This window comes from Coenobita brevimanus, chromosome 84, assembly GCF_032717465.1.
Source record: "Coenobita brevimanus isolate Jiangsu-jjx chromosome 84, ASM3271746v2, whole genome shotgun sequence".
Taxonomy (NCBI): domain Eukaryota; kingdom Metazoa; phylum Arthropoda; class Malacostraca; order Decapoda; family Coenobitidae; genus Coenobita; species Coenobita brevimanus.
The window spans coordinates 41,126,550-41,143,744 of NC_137037.1; positions in this window are offsets into that span (position 1 = coordinate 41,126,550).

The following is a 17,195-nucleotide window of genomic DNA, read 5'->3' on the forward strand; positions in this document are numbered from 1 at the left end:
GAATTACTTCTCTTTGCTGGTCGCTTTTATATATTAAGGGCTGACAATGATTCATTATTAACATAATTCTTTGTACTGACGATTCATTATTTTCTTATATTTAATATTTTGTAAATGTATGCCTTTAAAGTATTGGGCGGAGACATTATGTGCTTTAAAGGGATAGTCAAAAACATTCATCGATGTGATATATATATATATTTTAATGAGTATTTTAGTGACTTTAGTTTTCTATGGTCTTAAACCAAATCTCATAAGTTAACCCAGACATTAGAAGATTAACGACAGTTATAAGCTAGGTTCTCCAGCTAGGTAGCACGAAATTTTGAGTCTCCCATTCAGCGCTCCCTGCAGTGAGATGTAGTTGCCAGATCATTAGTGAGTGTCCACACGTGTGCTTAAATACTGTATATGTTGGCAGCACAGCTGGCAACATGTTCGGGAACATGTTTGCAGTAGTATTTGGAGAGATGTATGCAAACATATTTCAGAGCAGTTTTTTAACACAGGCAGCAGAGGTGATGGGATAAGTGTGGCCATACCAGGCAGCTGAGACTTCATCATGATGTTGCCAACATGATCTGGACACTGCTGTTCCCAGCATGTTTGCAGCGTGGTCGTTACTGCTTATATGTTGCCAACACTTGTTTGAGCACACGTGCGGACGCGCAGCTACTGTATAATGACAGTTATTGACAGTGATACATTTTCCTCTACCGAATTTTCCCGCCTCGCATGTGTTTAATGATCTGCATGCAAGTATAATGAAAAAAAAAAATCGAAGACTAGTAAAGGATAGTTCCAATCAAAAAATGGAGACAATAAGAATCGTTGTAATCACACATTCCATTTCGATTAACCAAAGCAACACACCGTATAGCCTAAGAATATGTTTTTATAATCAATATGGACATTAAAGAGAGTACGTATGTCCATGAAATGTAAATGATTAAGATAAATGTCAAGGTCTTTGTTATTCCAGCGACTTTTGGCATTTAAGTGATGCAGTATCCCCCAGGGGACCCCAAAAGAGTTGACATGTCTATTTATATAGACAGCACAGTGTAGAGACCATGAGCTCTATAGTATGGAGGGGCTATCTCCGCTGCGGATGTGCATCTCTGGCAGCCATAGTGAAACACCCGCACTCGTCGTTTATAATACAAAAACATGGATTATTATTATTATTATTATTATTTTTTTTTTTTTTGCGTAGTTCAGCGAATCATATGGGGTTCATTTAGCCAAGAGTATAAAACAACGCCACTGGTTGCAGCAGTGCAGAACTTACCCTTTATGGCACTAAGGCATAGAAAGGTAATGGCAGTAAGCGAAAAGATAGTGCGGTATTACGTTGAAGTGATAGTAATGTTGAAGCTGTTTTACATCGAAGTAGTAGTGCTGAATTGGTGTGGGAAGTCCTTAGACTATTCATGCCAAGGTCCAAATTGATAAGGGCCGGAAGAAACATGGAAATATCTACAAGAGAATGTAAACAGAAGAGAAGAGGACATGGAAGAATCCCGCCCCTCCCCAGGGGGCAGTAATGTTATACAGTAGAATTAGCAACAAGATATAGTTCTAACTTGTGAAATGTAATGCCATCTCTCTTCGATGAATTCCTGTGCCCATTTTTGCATCCATAAGCTGCACAGTGGACCATGGCACTATATTTTCTGGAATCATGAGCTGCATTCAAAAACTCAATGAGCATCTCAGTACAAAAACTGCATCAGGCGTGGCGTAACATGGCTGGCAGGGCGGCGGACACAAATTTCGCGGTGCTACCCATGAGAAAGCTCCTCCATACTGTAGACTTATTAAGCTTAGATGCCGCATGTTACTACTTTCAATGCGTCTGCACGGCCGCCATCTTGAAACGGTCAAGGCAGATGATGTCATGTTCCTGACAATGGGCCAAGTTGACCACTATTTACCTAGAAATGCCGCAACACTATGCTGCTTTGGGGTGTGGAAAGCGTCGGAATGTGTTTATGGTGGCGCCGACCCAACGAGCAGCTCAACTGTCTGGCTATCAAGCTTCCCTCAGCTGCTTCCCTATCCCCCGAAAGGAGGATGGTGGGTTGCAGAAGCGAAACTTAAGCCTGCAGTCCACCGAGTTCACGTTTCTGATGAAATAGAAACCACCACCGTAACAACCACCACCGCAACAACCACCACCGCAACAACCACCACCGCAACAACCACCACCGCAACAACCACCACCGCAACAACCACCACCGCAACAACCACCACCACCACAACAACAACCACATTTCCCACACCAACAGCCACCACAACAACGACCGCCACCACCACAACAACAACCATCACCACCACAACAACGACCACCACCACAACAAAACCCGTCACCACCAGCACCAGCACAACAACAACAACCACCACCACCACCAAAACAACAACAATTAACCACCAGCACAACAACAGCAATAACCACCAGCACCACCACCACCACAGCAACAACCACCACCACCACAACAACCACCACCAGCACACCAACAATCACCACCACAACAACAGTAACCACCAGCACAACAACACTAACCACCATCATCACCACCACCACCACAGCAACAACCACCACCATAACAATAACTACCATCACCACCAACACCACATTAACAACTACCATCACCACAACAATAACCACCATCACAACAACAATAACCATCATCACCAATACTTTTACGATTTCCTTAAAAAAATAAATAGAACGAGAGAGAGAGAGAGAGAGAGAGAGAGAGAGAGAGAGAGAGAGAGAGAGAGAGAGAGAGAGAGGGGTAGGTCAAGTTCAACTTTATTTTTATACTGACTGGCTTCGTACCAAGCTCTCAGGAAATGACTAATACCAATAAACCAGTCCTGTATGAGACGGCCCTAGCATGTATGCAATATGGACGATTGGTGTTAGCGCTGAAATGGTGACATGTGAAGGTGTATTGTATGTAGGAGGATTGCTGGGCCTTGGGAGCTGGCTGTGAAGCCTATGCCCAGAGTCAGACACACAAACACACACACACAAAAAATACTAATGACTAAATATGTCATAATATCATCGTAGAAAGTCGTATTTTCCTTTACAGAGGAGGGTTCTTCACTACATTATCTTTGACGATGTATGTCCCTTCTTTGAGGAGAGGACAGAGATGAGAATCCATAGACAAAAAACAGCAAAGATAGTCTTTCTCCGAATAAATAAGCAAATAAGATAAAAATAGAAAGCCAAATTCAAGATCAGTTTATTTTACAGATTTTTTGACACCTGATGTCAACTATATTGATACTAGGTAGACTTTGCTTAGCATACAAGCCAATAACAAGATGAAAAGTGGAAAGCAAATCGCTGAAGATATACTACGAAGCCTCCTAATCAACCTAGAATACGACCTTCAGTCCAAATTTGTCAAACCTATAGCATTATCAGTACCAACATTTCAGTCTCAATAAAAAATCATTAGGTAGATAAATTGTAGATTAAGCAAGAAAGATTCCTCATGAAATGAAACTGAACACATTTCTGCCATTTTTCTTACCAGAAAACCATCTTTCCTCATGCGGTAGCAAAATTTTGTGAATGTTAAATACTGCTTATATATATATATATATATATTTATTTATGTAAATATATATATATATATATATATATATATATATATATATATATATATATATATATATATTTATTTATGTAAATAACGTGTATGTGTACGATAATTTTTTTGTAAATTCCATCATTTTGTGGCCTCTGTACGATAATTCTGTATTTCTAATCTGGCAGCTCTGATCTGATTGTTATCATTCGGCATGCGAAAGTCTCACAGGTAATGACCATCAAATGTCTTTCCAGATCACCCAAACACACTGCACATTGTGAACAGTATTATATCCTCATGAAATATATAAAATAAAGCAGGCAGTGCATCACACTGGGCAGTCCAAAACACACTGTTTTCATGGCTCCGTGATCGAGCCGGTGCCCTGGTGACGCCACGGGTCAAGACGGCCAATCATATATGACATGTGCAAAACCTACTTTATTTTGCTTCAGAGATGAACACACTGAATCTCTTCATTGTGATCTACAGTATAAGGTCTGTAGTGGTAGTGGTGATTGTTGTTGTTATGTGAACCCAGTGGATCGCTGTCTTAACTTGCCCACCTGCAGTCCATCAGCCTTTTTTCGGGTGACTGGGAGGAAGATGAGGGACGCTTACATGACCAGATAGTGCAGCCGCCTTGAGTAGTATCTCTGCCACCATATGAAAGCTTCCTCACCAACACGCAGGCCTCTTGTAACGATGGGGTTAACGAGGACACCAAACACCTCCATTTCGAAAGTCACGCGAGTAAAATCGCCAGGAGAGTGAAAGAACAAAATATAAGTAGCGTCCTTGGGCTGAGTTGGTTAGTGGCTGGGTTATAGCGAAAAATTACGTAGTTTTCTCCAGGACGATATTAAACGTTAGACTGAAGCTTGTTATGCCAGTTATTATTTTGTTGGTTGCATAAATCTCTCTCTCTCTCTCTCTCTCTCTCTCTCTCTCTCTCTCTCTCTCTCTCTCTCTCTCTCTCTCTCTCTCTCTCTCTCTCTCTCTCTCTCTCTCTCTCTCCAGAATTATCCCTGGCACTGTTCGAGTATTTACCTCAGCGTTCTTGCCAACTATGCACGTTTCCGGGTTAATGAGTCACTTTCGTCGCTCCTTATTACGTAACCTCAGAGCATCACTCATATCCCTTTTGTTTCTGTCAATATATTCACCCTTTCTATATCTGGAGAATCTGTTTGAGTTCATTTTCCATCTCGCCGTCTGTTCTCAATGTCTTCAAGTTAATCATTTGTGTCTGCTTATTTTTTCTGTCAAGCAGTCCCGTCATAGCTTCTGTCCTCCTCAAGTTGTTAGAATAGTGGTGCAATATACCTGTCTAATTACTAATACGTTTTTGTTCCCCGCGAGATGGTAAGCATCAAAAAAAAAAAAAAGCACAAAACCACAAAACCAGTAGAAATGCCAACAGAGCCCAGTCAACAAGACTATATAGCCAATTCATTCACTCATCATTCAGCTCTTCGAAATTCTTAACCCAACAGGCCCAATCTTACACACACACACACACACACACACACACACACACATACACCTTGAACGTGAATAAATCTTTTCACTTCAGATATCTGATATGTATGGGAAACGTCAGGACTGCTGTTAAAAAAAAAAAAAAAAAAAAAAATCTAAAATATTTTGCTTTCTCGATATCAGCCATTATTTTCTCCTTCACATGCTTCACCAGAAGATACCTCCCCGTGGGCAGCCACCTTGTCGTAATAGGGGGCTTGCGTGCCCTTACTATCCCACAAGCTTACCCTTGGATGTATTGACATCTGGCAGGATCTCCCATGCGGGTAGGGTTGTGAGTGAGGGGTCTGACTAAGCGCTGCCCGAAACGTAGGTCACCAGTACGGGTCATTGGTGCCGTCCTCCAGAGAGGTAGCCTTGAGGCTTTTTTAGACTTCAGACAAACAGTTATGCATACATAATCGTATACAGGTATACACACACACACACACACACACACATATATATATATATATATATATATATATATATATATATATACATATATATATTAATTACATCTATCTATCTATCTATATCTATCTATCTATCTATCTATCTATCTATATATATATATATATATATATATATATATATATATATATATATATATTACATTATCACCTCAAAAGGAGGCTGAGCTACTCTTCACACTACTCTGAGATATTACATAAGAACATAATGTACTCTTCACCCTACTCTAAGATGTTACATAAGATTATAAGAACATATTGTACTCTTCACCCTCCTCAGAGGTATTACATAAGAGCATAAGAACATAATGAACTCTTCACCCCACCCTGAGATATCACATAAGAACTTAAGAACATAATCTACTCTTCACCCTACTCTGAGATATTTTGTTCAGTTACTCGTACATCACAGTATAGCAATGTCTACTTAAGTATGTGTCTGATGTTTTTACAGTTCAATATACTTCATATTTTATCGTTATTAAACATCCAAACGACTTGTTCAGTCACTGAGTCTAAAGCAGGATTTCTAAACTGCCCTAATTTTGTGCAGTGAAGAACATAGTTCTTCAATGAGTTATTTGAGAGGAGCATGTGGAGTCACATGGAGAGATAGACTGACAAATGAGGAAGTGAAGGAGCGTTGTGGTGTGGATGTGGATGTGATATGAAGCGTTAGGAGAAACACATAAAGGTGGTTTATCCATGTGGTGAGGATGGAGAGTTAGAGCCTGACGAGGAGAGTGTATATGAATAAGGTGGAGGGGGGGAGAGAGAGGGGGAGGCCTAGGATGAGATGGAGGGATGAAGTGGAGAGGTATATGAGAGGTGGGGGGGGGTGAGCTGGGAGCAGGGCAATGAAATGGCGGGGGACAGGGCGACCCCTTACGGGGTCGCCCTGTCCCCTTACGGGATTAAGGCATCTGGCAATAGATAGACAGACAGAAGTACACAGTGTTGCAGGGTGTGGGCTCTGGGTTCATAACACAGTCTGCAGCACGTTTTATAATCGGGCGTATCCACTCCAAGCTGCTATAGATATTTATAGCCTAATCTCAGTCTAATGCATACGGAATCTTTCCACTCATTTTTATATTTTCCATATGTAAAGTGGGTTCTCAGAGCAACATTAGAGTAGTGTGACATGGTTTCGCTACTGGAATGTTGCTGCTACATTCTCTGTTTTTCCTCTTGACCTTGTTTTGTTCATATTATAGTTTTAATCTGTTTCAAGATTAGTTGGCATACTACATCTATGTCTTCTTTTTCTGCAGCACTCTTGGCTAGTTCATCAGCTCTTTCGTTGCCTGGTATTCCAACATGGGATGGTATCCATGTAAATGGAATGTTTCTACCCGATAGTTTGAGCTGATGCAGGATAGCACTAAGCTGGAAGAGTACATCTCCCAGTGCAGGTGCAGTTCTGTTAAGGGACTCCAGTGCTCCTCGGCTGTCTACGAAGAAGCACACTTTTCCTTCACCTCCTGTGATCTCCCTGAGGCCGTATAATATTGCATTAGTTCTGCCTGAGTGGAAGACACGTTGTTGCTTATTCTGAGATTTATTTCGCTGTGTACACATGCACTGTTTGCTTTCTCTACTATTACGATCCCACACCCTGCTCTGCCATCCTCTCTGACCGAACCATCGCAGTAGACGTGAGCAGTGTTTTCATTTTAGAGTTTATTTACTTTGTTTTGTACTGTGTCCTTAGGTCACCTACAGCATAAGATTCCTTCTTTTTCCGTAGTGGAGATATGCTCATCATTATCTCTTCCTCTTCCCAGGGTGGAGGACTAGGTGTCTACGGTACCCTCTCACAGAAGTTTTGTACCTCGTATTTGGGTAGGTTCCTCGCAAGCTCTTTCACATAGCCGTTCTTGCCTTGCCTCCAGAAGGTTCTGGTTCCTTTAAAAACATCTCTGATGCTGTTACGGAGTCCCAGTCCGCTTTTTTACTGCATGTGTCTTATTGCAGCTGCCACATTGTCTTCCTGAATTCTATTTTTTACACTCTGCAAATTTAGCTCAAGTCTCATGACATCTATCATGGTGTTCCTTGCGCAACTGCTGTAAGTATGATCCTCATTGCGCCATTCTGGATTTTTCAAGTTTTTTCAGTCTTCCTTCACCAAGGCAAGAGAGGAATGGGCTTGCGTACTCCAATACCGATCTGACGATAGTAAGGCACATCATTTTTAGTACTGGTATACCCACCCCTGCACCACTATAGGCCATTGATCTCAAGGGCTGCAATCGCGCCTTGCATTGAGTTATTATGTGGTTCGTCTCGGCATCTTTACAGTTTCCTGTGTACCCGACATACATACCTATATATATATATATATATATATATATATATATATATATATATATATATATATAAAATATTGCAAATCAACTGCTGAACAAAGGCCTCCTCCAATCTTCTTCACGAATTCCTTGAATGAGCCAATCTCCGCCAGGTTTTGCCTGCACACTTCTCTATCTAATCGCTTCCACTTGTCTGGTCAGTTTTCTTCTGTGCCTGCAATCTCTTGAGGCCAGTCAGTTAGCGTCTTGCTTCATCAATTATCCCCTTGTTCTTGCTAGATTACCTGCGCACCTCCATTTCTGTTCTTTAATAACTTCTGTAATGTTCATGACTTTAGCCTGCTCACTCACCCAAGTTAATCTCTTCCTGTCTTTCAGAGATATTCGCAGCATTGATCTTTCTATTGCTCATTGAGAACGTATTAGTTTGTTTTTCACTGATTTTGCCAGTTTCCAGGTTTCACATGAGTAAGTCATAGCTGGTATTTTGGATACGTGTATATACTTTTCGTTTCATACGTACTGACAAGCAACTTTTCATGATGTCTCTGTGTTTACCGAAAGCTTTTCATCAGGTTGTAATACGTCTTTTTACTTCGTTTTTGTGGCCTTTCGATAGTATAGTATTTTCCCCGAGTGATTATACTGCTTAACTTCAAGAGTTTCTTCGTTTATTTTGATAACTTTCTTTGGCGTATTAGAATAAAACATCGCTATAGTTTTACCCTAGTTCATCTTTAGCCCTACTTTGAAACGTTCTCTATTTACGTCATTTTACATTTCTTCCAACTTTTTTGCAGTTTCCAAAATTAGGACAATGTCATCTACAAATCTCCATATATGTTTAAATTCTTTCTCACATTCTTCCTTTCTGAAAATGCCTTCAAGGCAGGCCGTAAATAATTTTCGTGAAACTGTACCACCCTGACGCAAGCCTTCCTCAGTCTTAGCTTTTCTGAGTCTGTAGCAGTTCCCTCTTTACATATGTTTTCGAGCAATTTTACAGTGTTCTCGTTTACTCCTTGCTCTCAAGTGAGTTTATATTTGCTATGTGCACCTCTGAGCCGAAAGCCTTTTTGTAACTGACAAAGCGTAAGCACAGTGATTCATTATATTCTGTAGTTTTCTCAGTTAGCTGATTCATTGTGTGCAGATGATCAGTCGTCGAATACCCCCTTCGGAATCCTGCCTACTCACGACGTTGGTTTTCTTCCAAATTTGTTGTTCTCTTCATAAAAGCTTTAACGAGAAGTGTGTAAATAACTGATAATAAACTTATAAGTCGATATTTAATGATGTGTTTTGAGCCACCTTTCTTGAAAAACAAAATTACTATTACATTACACCATGTCTGAGGAATTTTCGATTTGTTTGCACAGTGGATAAATAAGTGGGCTAGTTGGCTTTGAACTTCTGCTCCTGAATCAGACAGTAAATCTGTTACTGTTCCTTCTTCTGGGGCCTTCCCTCTTTTCCTACTTTGTCGCTTGTGTTAAATGAAAAGTCAGCTGTTGGTACTATTGTCTCTGATGCATAGTGTTGGGCGATTTTAACGTCCATACAATGGTTATTGCATTCTGCCAGGAATGATGATACTGGCCTAGAGTGCGAGCTGTCTGCAGAATCGTTTTATTTCACGCAACTGGTAAAACAGCCAACCAGAATACCAGATTATCCTGACCATAGTGCCTGTCTCTTGGACCTATTCCTAACAAATAACCCAGATCAATACAGAATAGAGGTACTGTCACCATTTGGATCATCCGACCACAATCTCATCAAAGCCTCATTAGTCAGTTGCCCCAAACCTCCCTTTTCTAAACCAGTCAGGGTGACGGTGGCTCAATCGGTAGAGAGATGGCCTGCAGTCCTAACGGACCCAGGTTCGAATCCCGGCTGGGGCAGGGAACGGTTTAAGGATTTGAATTTCATTAAATCAGGCTTTACTGATCTACAAGAAGTCCCGCCGACATGTCGTAAAAATACCCCCGCTAACACCAATACACTAGTCCTGTATGAGACAGCCCTAGCATGTATTCGATATGGACGGTGGGTGTTAGCGCCGAAGTGGTGACATGTAGAGGTGTATGGTATGTAGGAGGACTGCTGGGCCTTGATAGCAGGCTGTGAAGCCTATGCCCAGAGTCGGACAAAAAGAAAAAAAAAAAAAAAAAAAGGCGCTTTGATGGAGCAGACTGGGATGGATGTAATAATTATCTAGCTGATATTCCACGGCAGTCTTTCTTCTCCACTGACTTCAGTCTAACCAGTCCCACATCAGTGACTTAATATTAGTTGGCATGGAACTGTTCATACCCAAACTCCCCTAAATGGTTCGACTGCAATTGTGCCATAAAAGTGACCCAAAGGTCTTCAGCATATAGCCCTTACTTAATATTACCGAATCCCTCAGCCACTTTAATATTGCTAGGAGTTACGCAAAAACAGCAATAAATCTTGCCAAATGAAACCTTCACATCCAGTCATCCAAACTATATTAAATACGGTAATCCTAATGGCAATAGAATAATCTGGTCAACTTTCAGTTCTTTCGAGAGTAGCTGTAACAAGTCATCACCCATCCCTCCACTATAATATTTAAATGGAAAGACTATAAATTACCCACGTGGAAAAGCTAACATTCTTGCCAATACGTTTCCCATAAAATATACCTTAGAGGAAGTCATTCATAACATTCTGTGCTAAAACTTGACTCCAGTGAAGATACAGACTAGATACTGTGCATAAAATCCATCCTAGACAATTAACCAACCAACAAACCTTCAATTCTAAATGGAATTTCTTCAGTCATTTTGAAAAGTGTTCGCCAGAACTAGCTCCTGTTCAGACTAAAGATATTTACTTTATCATTCCATAATTCTTGGAAAGAAGCCATCCTCCACCCAGTTCCAAAAGAGGATGTTCGTTTGATCCGTCTCAGTACATTCCAACGGCTATCACATCTCTTGGAAAAGTATTTGAGATTGTCATTAATAAGCACATTGTTATACATCTTGAATCCAACAACTCAGTTAGCTACAGGCAGCATGGTTTTCGCCATGAAAGATGGACTGTTGATATACTCAGTCACTTTACTCATATCATGCATCAGTCAATTGACCATATAGTAGCCCTTGATATTTTTAAAGTTTCTGACAGAGTGTGGCACCGTTCCCTACTATCCACACTCCCTTGCTATGGAATATCGTCTTTTGTTCCACCGATTTCCTCAAATCACAGAGACAGAAAGATAAGAGTAAAAGTAGATGATGTATATTCCAATTTCCACTCGAGTAGCCGGCATGCCACAAGGATCAGTCCTGGCTCCAACCCTATTCCTAATTCGTCTTAATGATTTCATCTGTATCACCCATAATCTCCTTCACTCATATGCAGATGACTCATCAGTTCCTTCATACTTAAACACCCATTCACAAAGTCTGATATCTCTAACTCCCAACTCAGCACAGCAATCTCCTTAGATGAAGACTTACCTAGAATCACTGAATGGGGACAAAATAAGTCTCATTTAATGTTAGAAAAACCATGTCTAGTTTGCTAACAGACAGGTATTGCCTGATTCCTCTGTTACCTTCACTTCAGCCAATATTCCTATCTCTAAAAGTATTGAATTATCAGTGTCTCGCTAAAAATACCCTCAGTTGGACATCTCATGTTAGATCACTTGCTTGAACCGCCTTCAAGGAACTTGGATTATTGTACAGAATACATAACTTCTTCACTGACGAGCAGTTAGCTGAAATTTACAAGAGTCATGTGCACTCTTAGCTCGAATATTGTTCACTCTTGTGAAGTGGATGTGAAAAGGTTGCACTAAAACAACTGGACAAAGTTCAGAACAAAGGTATAATAATTAACAACCCCAATTACTCATGAACTACCTCCATTACAGGTAAGACAGAATGTAGCCTCCTTTGCTTTATTTAACATATACTTTTATGGTAAATGCACAGATGAAGTTGTGTCAGTTGTGCCACCTCTTTACGCCTTCCCCCGTGCTATACAGGCATCTGGTAGCACTCATGACTGGACCATCACACTGCCTTATTGCAGAACTTCTGACAATCAGAATTCATTTATTCCCAGAACTGCTTCTCTTTGGAACTCGCCTCCTCAGGTTAGTTTCCCCTCAAACTTCAACCTACAGCCGTTCATGTCCAACACATGTTACAGACTTTCTATGAACAGAGGACACCTGTAATTTGGTGTAATGATTTTGTTTTCTTACCTCTGTTCATCATATGTTAAAAAAAAAAATCAACTCCCTTTGGCATCTCCTCTCTCTTGATGGCTTCACTATTTTTGTCTTTCAGTAATATAATTTGTTGCTTTCTTAGTGCCATTTTGCTCTGGACCTGTTTCAGATTTTTTTTTTTTTTTAATGGTTTCTTTTATCTGGTACAGGTTCCTCTTTCTTTTTTCTTCTCTCTGTCTTATCTTGATAAGCTCTTTCTGTTGCATCTTTCCATGTTTTTAACTTTCGTCTCCTTTCTTCTTTTTCGTGGGATTGAGAGTCTTTTTTTAATAGGCTACTTGCTGGCTTTGGTTATATTAGCTTCCCCTACTACTTCTGCTGGTTCCCTTAACACTTCTGTTAGTCTACTGTTCCACTCATCTGAGCCACACGTTGTATAACTTAGTGCCTGAATCAGTTCATTATTTATAATTGAAAGGTAGCTTTGTTTTTGCATACTTTTAGTGGGCATTAACATTTTACGTTCAATTAGCTTCTTTCTTTTACTTCTGAAATTGAATCTGGTTGTGCAGCTCTCCATTCTAAGGTCCCTTCCTATACTTACTTTGTTGATAACTGATCGTGTTGTTCTTATCTGCTAAAATGAAGTCGATTTCATTCTTTGTTTCTACATTTAGGCTTCTCCTGGTCCATTTTCTCCCTTTTCTTTTATGGATGAATGTGTTCATCATTCTCATGTTGTACATTTCAGGTCAGCAAAATTGACCACCATTTCACCAGTGTAATTCCTCTCCTACTTTGCATTCTTCTATAAATGATTCTCCTTTTTCGATTTGCCAACTTTTGCATTGAAGTCTCCAAGGAGTATAGTATATCTGGTCTTTTCTTCTTCCATAATCTGGGAGATGTCATAGAATGTTCCTATTTCTTCATCTGTGCTTCAAGAAGTAGGTGCATATATCTGTATTAATTTCAGGGTGTATCTTTTTCACACACACACAAACACACACACACATACGCACACACACACACACACACACACACACACACACACACACACACACACACACACACACACACACACACACACACACACACACACACACACACACACAATAAGGTGGACAGCCCACCGACGTTTACTCTTCGACTTTCTCGCATCCTTTCTTACTTTCCTCTTCCCTTTCCCCTTCCCTCCCCTGCCCCCTTATTTACTATAAAAAAAAAAAAAGGATGGATGAGAAGGTTAACAAGACTAAAATATACAAAATTCCATAAGTCCTTACAGACCTGACGAGCACTGTGCAGCTGATGCGTGGATACATTCTTATTCTAGATGGCACAGGAGAATTCGCGACGCCTTTTCCTTAAAAATCATGTTGCATAGTACACCCTGACACCCTCTCATATGTTATCCTAATCGCTTTAACAATGGTGCAGTTTACATCAACGATATACAAGAGGATAATAATTCCTTCAATACCGTGACTTATTATTTTATTTTTTTCCTTGCTACTTTCAGACGATATTAATTGGATCAGGAAAGACTTTTCGAAATGGAATGGTTAGATGCAGCCTTCATTAACCCCTTGGCCACCAGGGGGCTCGCCTAACCTGAACAAAATCATCTGCAGATTCCAGAAATAAGACAGCTAAAGACATCATGGCACTGAAGAGGTTAAGGTGTAATATGTAGAATAAATCAGAAAGGGAGGGTGCCGTGTTTTAGGTAACTTAGACAACTTCGTAGCATCTCATCCTTAGCGATTTATTTTACATACTTCACCTTAACGTTCTCCTATACGTTGTCTGTATCGCTTTACTTTCGACATAATTTACATCAGCAACATGCAGTACGATACTACAGTGTGCTGTGGTGAATAAATCGATAAGGAATGAGTGTAACAAAATCTCCAAAGCTCCTTACATTAGGACTGCATGTACCATGAGTTGTTGTTGAGTAACCCTGGTCTGTCTGGCTGGGCAGACCCATAAACCGTTGGAAACCTGCCGGACTGTCCCGGTAAATGTGCCAATGTTCCCTTGCTGTAGATACCGCCTCGCCAAAGCGAGACGAGGGAAAAAGTGTGGAGGTTTGGTTCCTGGATGGACGTCGCATTTGCATCTCCACCAATTTCACAGAGACAGTATAATTGACTCCACATCACCCCGTTATATGATTGGATAGTTACTACCCAGCGTTTTAAATGGTTTCGTGGGTTACAGGAAACCATCAGGTTTGTCGCTTGGTGTTAGGCCACCTGAAGTGGAGAGAAAAGTAAAAAAAAAGAAAAAAAAAAAAGAAAAAGAAAAAAAAGTAACAGGAAGGTTGAGATTTTTAGGAACAGAGAAGGATAGACACAGAAAAAGAATGATAAAGGTGAAGGACCTGAACAGGCGGAACCAAGAGAAAGAGTTATCACATGGAAAAGTTAACAGGAAGCGGAAAAAACGCAGATAAGAAGGAAGCGTAAAAGATAAGAGAAACGGAAAATGAGGGAGAAACATGGAGAAGAAATCCAGATGGAGGAGTTAAGAAAATGGAGAAAAACAAAGAGGAATAAGCGGGAAATGGAGAGGAGAGGGAGGAACAAGGTAATAAAGAGTCAACTGAAAAGACAGAGAGAGGGGAAAAACGCTAAGGAGAAAATGTAGGAAGAGAGGAAGAAGTACAGTAGGAGAGAGAACCTGCCAAATCAAAGTGAGGGATAGAGAGGAGTAAAAGAGAGGGGAGGGAATGTTGGAAGAAAAAGAGAAACGGGAAGTTGAAGAGAACTTGAAGAGAGTCGGTCGGATGGGTAGAAGGGACACGAGGGAAAAACGCAAAGATGAAATTTCACACAGAAACAGGTAAATAAACTGTATATTAAAGCTTAAAACATTTATTGATTTTAACTGGTCGTACAAAGTAATATAAGGACTATAACAACCATGACCAAACGCACTAACACTTCCCCGTTCGGGCCGTTCCACTCCCTCTCCAACTCACCACCCAGGCCTGTTCTTGCCTAGCTACCGGAGCCCTTAATGTACATTCTTAAGAGCTTTTCCGATTCAGGGAATTTTCCGTAGCTCCTGAGGTACTGATTTTTTGTGAGCATAACTTACATAACGGAATCAAATACACCAGGGACGTCCGAAGAACAGTTGTGTAGTTAAAGCTTTGACGCCCCCTAGCGTCCAAACAGACGTGTTAAGTTAGTATGTATGGTTGTAAACAAAGGTGAAATTCAAAAAGTGTTCATCGAACTAGGAAGATGGAGAAACAAACTAGAAATTAATTAAAACTAACCTAAGAACGAATAGAAATAAGAAAATAGTGAACTTAGGATTACGCAAAAATAATAATAATAATAATAATAATAAAGTAAGAACTTATCCTAGATAAAGCAAATCACCAAACTTAGATCAGTAAAACACTTAAAACTAGTTGAAGTGGTGTCTAAGAACTACTATTCCGGAAGCTAATCAATATTACAAGAATATAAATATTATTAAAAAGGCAAATCACCAACAATGAGACTAATAAATACATGACAAACAATCCATCCAAACTTTCCCGTCGAAGATGCCCTGCTAACTCTTGCACCTGACTATATTCTTTTTGGGCTAACTTGACCCAGATTTTCGTCCTTTGCCGGCTTATTTCACGTACCTGAGTGACAGAAGAGAAATATCATGGCTCTGCGTTCTTCCCATAGCATTTAATCATGACTCATATTCTAGTGTTAATCAGTGTTTGCAACCGAGCGTTCATGATAGAAAAATGTCAGTTTTAGGTCAAGTTAGAGTAAAAGGGCATAGCTGATAATATAACTGTGGGAAACTATAATGCCGCAGCCCTTCGCTAAAATGACATAGTAGTTTGATTATTCTTGCACCCTCCACACGATTTTACTAAATTATGCGAGCACCTCCAGTTGTGGAAAGGTTCATTAAAACTATATCAAACACTTCCAGTTTGAAAAATCTATTCCAGAAAGAAAAGAAAAAAGTGTAAGAATATAACAGAAAACACATCAGGTGGATTGGAGGGGTTAAGGAGATGGTAACTTGTTTGATGGTGACTTCTGTTATCTGTGACTTCTGATGATGGTGACTTGTGTTATTAGTGACATCTCTTGATAGTGACCTGCTGAAAGTGACTTATGGTTATGGTAATTTCTGTTATCTGGGACTTAGGTTGATGGTGACTTGTGCTATTAGTGACTTCTGTCGATGTTGATGTTTGTTATTTACGGCTTTTGTTATTTTTTACTTCTGTTGATGGTGACTTGTGCTGTTGGTGGATGGTGACTTCCGTTCTTTTAATGCAGGGGTGGGGAACGTCCGGCCACCGGGCCGTATAAGGCCCACAAGACATTTGATCAGGCTCGCGAGGCAATTCATATGTGCAATTCCATAAACTCATGAACGAATATATATATATATATATATATATATATATATATATATATATATATATATATATATATATATATATATATATATATATATATGTGTGTGTGTGTGTGTGTGTGTGTGTGTGTGTGTGTGTAATAATTTTGTATGGCCCGCGAATGATGTTAAAAATATCCTACTGGCCCTTAATAGGAGAAAGGTTCCCCACCCCTGCTTTACTGGCTTATGCTGATAGTGACTTTTGTTGATGGTGACTTGTGTTAATGGTAACTTCTGTCCATGGTGACTTTTACTGGGTAACTTTTGCCAATGCATACCTTCTGTTAATGTAACTGCTGTTGATGGAGGCTTTTGTTATTAATGACTTCTTTCACTGTTGGCCTGTGTGGGATCTTGATGTGTAAGTTTGTATGATGTGTGTCAACCCTCACCTTTCGTCAGTTTGTGGTAGACGTAGTTGTTCCAAATATTTCTCACACTACTAACCACCCCTGCTAAACTGCACACTTATTCACGTATGTGCGGAAGGAAATGCACTATCTTTCAATGAACACAAGAGTTACGGAGACTGAGCAATGATAACAGCCCTCCATATTGTGAGTCCCGACAAGAATACTTTATATCGGTACCCGGGACACCTTTTCTTCAGGATGTCAGA